Source organism: Bombus fervidus, chromosome 3 (genome assembly GCF_041682495.2).
Source record: "Bombus fervidus isolate BK054 chromosome 3, iyBomFerv1, whole genome shotgun sequence".
Classification (NCBI taxonomy): Eukaryota; Metazoa; Arthropoda; class Insecta; order Hymenoptera; family Apidae; genus Bombus; species Bombus fervidus.
Window position 1 is genome coordinate 19219681 of NC_091519.1, and position 6732 is coordinate 19226412.

At 39.6% G+C, this 6732-nt stretch overlaps 1 long non-coding RNA gene across 1 annotated transcript; it reads right to left on the reverse strand.

Moving 5' to 3' along the window:
* Positions 1 to 562: 562 nt before the first annotated feature.
* Positions 563 to 5609, reverse strand: LOC139985813 (uncharacterized). The gene is made up of 2 exons (XR_011799505.1): positions 4950 to 5609; positions 563 to 4919 (listed from the first exon to the last, which is right to left on the reverse strand). It is a non-coding gene; the product is annotated as an uncharacterized lncRNA (long non-coding RNA).
* Between the last annotated feature and the right edge of the window lie 1123 nt (positions 5610 to 6732).

The following is a 6732-nucleotide window of genomic DNA, read 5'->3' on the forward strand; positions in this document are numbered from 1 at the left end:
CTGTTTCACGTTATTCGTACAAAGTATTACCTTTTATATACTCTTTGAGTTCCTTAACGCTTTCAATTGTCACGAGTTCCCTACGTTTTTTTCTTTTTTTTTTTTTTTTTTTTTTTTTTTTTTGTGTCAACTCTTCTAATTGAGAAAAGCGTTTGTTTACGGGGGAATTGATCAGGGTTGAATGAAATACAAATGGAGTAAAAATTTATATTTGGAAGGTTACAAGTATATACTACTTAGTTCTCATAAAAAATAAACATTTTTACTAAGCGAAAGCTGCGGATTCGGAAGGTATATTGTTGTTTCCATGCGTTTATCTTTATATTTCGTATAAAAGGATTTCACGAGGCGTTTGGTGCTGCCATCTATCGAGCCTGAGATGAATATACAAGAAGATGATCGAGAAAAACGATTCGACGCGCCCTCTCTAAAGTACCTGCGCTAATTTCGAAACATCGGAAACACAGAGATCGCGTATCCGTTAAAAGTGGAAAAACTTTGAAAATTTTAATTAGCGTTCGTAATGTCTTAAGCTTAAGTGAAAAACACGAGTATCTTGAAATATTTTAACACATTATTTTATTGGTTTTTTCCTTAAAAAAAGAATGAACTTGAAATTGGTTGTTGGATTGTTGGATTCTGGCGAGTAATGATTGGGCATTTCGAAGCGACGATACACACTAATTTGCAAATTGAACTAGCTATGTATATATATATACATATATGTATAATATTTATATATATGTATATTTGTATACATACATACATATATATATATGTATATGTATAATGTAGGTATCTTTTTCATCGTTTACTGCATAATACATAAGTAATAATGCATGCTTACGTCTTCGTTTTCATTCTTCCTCTTGCGCTCGCTTTCTTTCTTTGCACTTTCACTCACACATTCATGCTCGACACCGAACCGGTCGTTTTCGCAATTTCAAAGAATAATCGAGTTTATCCTTTCGTTAGTTTTCTCTTTTTGTTTCCACATTTTTCTTCCTTGTTTCTTGCTAACATACGAGAGTTATTCACCGGCAGATACGTTCACACACATATAGAATACTTATTTTTCATTTAAAGAAGAGAAACGATACAAACGAATGTTCGCGTCACGACGAACACGCGAAACTGATGCGTGTTTCTTTCAAAACTACGAGAATAAGTCGTTCGTCAGTCGTGAACGGTGAGAACGTTGTCGCGAATGCGCTTCTCAACAAGTACGTGTCAGCTCGATCTTTTCATCGATAAGAATGGGTCGTTTCGATGGTGGAAAAAAGAACTCGTTGCCGATCGACAAACATCGGCGATACATACCTCTTCTTCGTTCTGGCTAATCGTCGCCCGTGTTCTCGACGCGACGCAAACAATGCGCGCGAACAATGAAATACGTATAAAGGTACAATCCGCACTCGACTGCATTCTCTGAGAAAAACGAGTCTTCCTTTGCATTTTCACATATGCATGCATCTATGTATATACATATATGTATATATATATATATACACGCACGCACGCACGCATATGTGCATATGTATATATGTATAAGTAATATACAGTAAGTTTACAATAACGCAGAGATTGGCAGGATATTGCGCGAACGAGATATACCCGCGAGATTGTAAGAATATCAAAGAAAGAACTGAATTTCGATGCTCGCGCGCGTGCGCACGTGCGTCAACACGAATGTAGTACATCGAGGTAGATTAAACTATACATATATACATATATATACATATACATATATATACATATACATATATATACATATACATGCATATATATATATATTTTTTTTTTTATATTATCATATATGAACATGTTTTTTTATCGATCGTCGGTAATAATTTCGCGCAGAATCATCCGCCAATCGTCCGCCATTCACACAACCGGCAGCAACAATTACTGCGTTATATCGCTATATACCCTTTTGAAGTTAGTTTAGTCAAAGTTAAATCTTTCAATGGTTTTTTTTTTTTTTTTTTTTTTTTTACTTATTTTCTCTCCTCTTTTACATAACGTCTGTTTTTTATAACAATGTTACACGCGACTATTAAACGTTTACAGATTTCGTACTCTGTCGCTCGAGCTCGCTAGATTCTTCTCGTCTCGCGTATATTCTTGCTCTTTCATTTGCACGCAGGCACACACGCACGCACTCTCGATCGTTCGTTCGTTCGTTCGTTCTGTCGTTTGTTTGTTCAGGCACCGGCTGTCACGCAGCCTGTCGTTCATTGCCAGGTTTTCGTGGCTAGGTACGCTCTCGACTCTCACGCACTCATTTTTTTCATAGACGCATTCGAGATTCATTGCGCGCCGCATTATACACAGCCAGCCATTGTTCGCTTCGCTTTCCGTATCAATTTCTTCTCGATTCGTTCTCCCTTCTTTCTCTTGTTCGAGTTTTCTCCCATGTTGCTCTCTCTCTCTCTCTCTCTCTCTCTCTTTTTCACTGTCACATCCTTTTTGATTTCTTACGTGCGTTCAACACCGAGTCGATACGCTATTGTTCGCCAGCGACGTTGACGCGAAATATAAAGGATGAAGGAAGGTTCGCGACGTAGAACGGACGAACGATGGTTGGACAAGCGTGGATCGAACGAACGTGCAAGAGGAATAAATATAGTATTTCGATTTTCGTAATTCGATGTTTTCCGTGAAGTACATCGTTCGCGAACAACAGCGTACAGTAAGTTTTCTTTACGAGCGATATTGGAACCGGTCGCGATCGCGTTTCCAAACGTTTACACGGAAACGGTTGCTTCGTACACGGATCAACGTCGATTCGGAAGAAAATTACGGTTGATCGACGAACAGGTTGGTATACGCGCTACGCTATCGTTAGATCGACGAAAATTGAGAGGCGTTGACGACGAGGTTCGTACGGAAAATCATCGATGGGATACGGATGTCGTCGAAAGAAAGGAAACGCCACTCGTGACCGGCCGTGTATCCGTCGCGTGTTCGTCGTGACGTTCGACCAGAAGATACGACTGTTCGAATTTCTTCTGTTATAATCTCCGCTCCTTTGTTTTGTTTTTTCTTTTTTTTTTTTTTTAATCTTTTTTGTTCGTTCGCGTATCCTAGTTTTGTGAACGTGTAATATTAAGGCAACTCTTGTTACTATTTAATGATTTATCGCGATTTTTCCCCTTTTCTATCGCTCTTTCTTTTACTACCGTTCACCCTCCTCCTCGATATTCCGAAAGGATACCAGCCTTTGTCTTGACACGAGCTACGCAAAGCTTTCTCTCTCTCTCTCTCTCTCTCTCACTCTCACTCTCTCTCTCTCTCGAAAATACATTTACGCTCTTTTCTGTACATAGTATGTTTTAGTATATTCTCGTGACGCGAAACCGTCTAGTCGAGCGACATCTGGATACAAAGTTTCAGCGCAATAAGGTCGACGAAGAAACGCGATACCGCGACGGTCGCGCGATCGTTTAACCCTTTGAGAGGAAATCGGAGTGTCGAGATGCTTAGCAGCGATTCTACAGCGAAGAAACGAGGTTTAAATCGAGAAACGACCAGCTTTCTTTTTTTTGTCATTTTCTTTCCTACTATATGCTACGAGTACGGCGTTGGCGAAACGATCCCTGTGCTTCTCAAAGAGTCAAAAATCGGAAGGGTCGATCGCTCGACTCGACGGAGCGGACGTTGGTCCGCGCCACGCTGATTCGATTCGCAGCGCGAAACCGATGCTGGAAAATGCGTCGAATGGTGAGACCCGAACAAATATATCGACATGCACGTACATCCGTCGCGTTAAATGGTCGCTCGATTCGTTCGAACCGTTTGGGCTGCAAAAGGCGCCTGATCAGACGAAGATTCAGACTCGGATCGACATCAATGTTCTCTTCTTAAACCGTTCAAATATATTTATACGTCTATTTTATACATAGAGAGATCGGTGTGTAATAGTGTATCGACGAGATTTCGATTATTTGCAAAAGTATGAAACTCTACGGAGCTCGTCGGCTCGTCCAACAGCCGAGAGATCTAGCGACGAACTTTTATTTCTTTTATATCTTTTCTTTCTCGTGATTATTTATTATCAACGGGGGTGGGGGGAGGGGGGAGCATTTAGTATCGATATACGCTTTCATTATTCGTTCGTACTCGCTTAGTACGTATATATTTATACATATATACGTATCCATGTACTTATGTATAAGTATATACGGGTAAAATGCATATACGCGTTATCTTTTACGTGTACATATTTATACATGTATATTGTTTATATGTATATGTATATGTATGTATATGTATATACACAACGCAACATATGTGTGTATATATACATACATATGGATATATATATACAACACACACCCACACACACACGCATAATATGCATAGATAAGTAGAAAAACTCTTAATCGTAATATTTACGTGTTATCTCGTTCGACGCCCTCCTATCATCGTCGTTTATTATATCCTTTGTTCGCTTAGCGTTATTACAAATAAACACAAATAACGAAATCATATATAGATTCTCTGGGATTTCACGATCGACCAAATAAACGATGCTTCCAAGCGTCTGCTGCCTGGAAACCGATGCAAATACACGATCCGATCGCGAATTCACGTTACTCTGTATAGTTTCTTTAATCGCTAACGCGGTTTCTACGAACGAGCCGAGAAGTGTCTTTGCGTCTCACGTTTGTTACAAGTTGAGCCCGAACGAGATCACGGGCCTCCTATATTCTGTAACGTGCAACGTGTTCGCGTGTCTGATGCCCATTCAACGGCTGTCTTTAGCCTTTCCCTTTTCACCGGTGTCCATATCTCTATCCTCCCATCTCCTTCCATCTCCTTTCATCTCCTTCCATCTCCTTCCATCTCTTTCGTCCCTTTTGTTCGTTAGCATTCGTCGTTTCTTCTCTTTCACTCGCACTCGCTTTCCCGCTTTCCTCTACTTTTCTTCTTTTACTTCCTTGCACTTCCCCTCCTCTTTTCTTCTCTTCATGCTCATCCAATAACGATCGGACCATTTTACACGCGCCTCGTCGAATATAGCTGTACCCGTCGTTATCGGATAATCACGATTCTCGAGCACCTCTTCGAACTCGATCTTTGGATCGACGATAGGTATTCGTGCGTTTATAGTACGAATAGATGTTTAACTTTGACCACTAGATAGCTGGCAAACAGTTAATAAAGGTTTTACGATTAATCCCAACTTGTAACGCTCGCTAACACCCTCGTGTACTCCCGTTTCGTAAAACCGAACCACGCGTAGCTGAATTTCGCGAAATGCAAATAGAAAGATATAATAAATTGGAAAAATTGATAATTTGACCGATTTTAACGTCTACTTGGACTCGTTAGCAGTATCGACTCCATCCAAATATTCCATCGTTCTTCCGTAAAACGTTCAAATGCCATTTTCGAGATCCCCGTTTTCAAGACGTTCCGTCGTCTTTCCTCTCCGCACAAATATATCTCTGTTTCCATTCCACTACCCTAATCAGCATCGTTGTTCGCGCCTACTATTCTCGTTTCATTACCGACCGCTTGTTATCTCATCTCGCAGCGTTCCGCCGTTCTCGTACACCGCTTCGTACACCGCTTCGTACACCGTTTCGTACACTGCGAGACAGGGATCGTGTGTCACTTATCGTTACAAGTATCGTTCTCAAGCATCGTGATCAATATTATCAACGTTATCGTTATTACTATGTTATTATCGTTATTAACCGTTCATTAACCTAGCTTGCATCGTAGTTATTTATATGTATGTATGTATATATTTATACTTATTATGTATATTTATACGTACATTCTTGAATTAAAACTAACCCCCACACACATACACACGCGTACGTACGTATGTGTTCGTGCGCCTGTGTGTAGTATATATTTATATCTGAATTTATACTTATATTCATATTTTATTTATATTTATATTTACTTGTTTGTCGTTTACGCTAAGTCATCGTTAAGAGCTTGGTCATATGCTTTGCCTTTACGATGCTAAAGAGTTTTGTAAGTTTGAAGATTTCGACTTGTATCGCTCACGCGCACGCGAAAGTTGATCTTATTTCTCGTCTTTTCTTTCTCTCTCTCTCTCACACTCTCTCTCTCTCTCTCTCTCTCTCTCTCCATCTCTTTCGCTCTCCCTCTGTCCTCGATAGTCGATCCTTTTAGCACTTCTTTCATCTCCTCACACCCCATTCCCTTTCTTTCGCAAGCTTCCATTCATTCGCTCAGATACTCTACCTTTCGTTCGTTACACTTCCTCGCGCTTTCTTACTCGACATTGGTACAAACGCATTTTGGGGCTAGAAAATTGTTTATCGACGCAACGCCATCGTCGATCTGGCTAGATTCTTTGGATTTATCACAGGAAAACAGCTTTAATAATATTCCATTTTACTTCACTCGCACGTATTGGGATACGTTATCTAACACTTTCGTATCCGCGAAGCATGCAAACACGAAATTCAATGCTTCTTCGATAATTTGCAATAACGTAAATGTTACGAAATAAAAGTAGGCTTGCATAAGGTATAACGAAAATGAAATATTTAATATTTATAATTAAGCAAAGAAATATAAAAACATAGGTGACAGATAAAGAAAAGTAAAGCACAATTTTGGAACGCAATAAATAATGTAAGAAGAAAAGAAAGGAGGGATAAACATCTTCTTCGATAAGAAAAACGAAAGCGGAAGTGTTAGAACGATCTTCCATTTCGTTCCTTATTTCGAGGAGTGTAAACG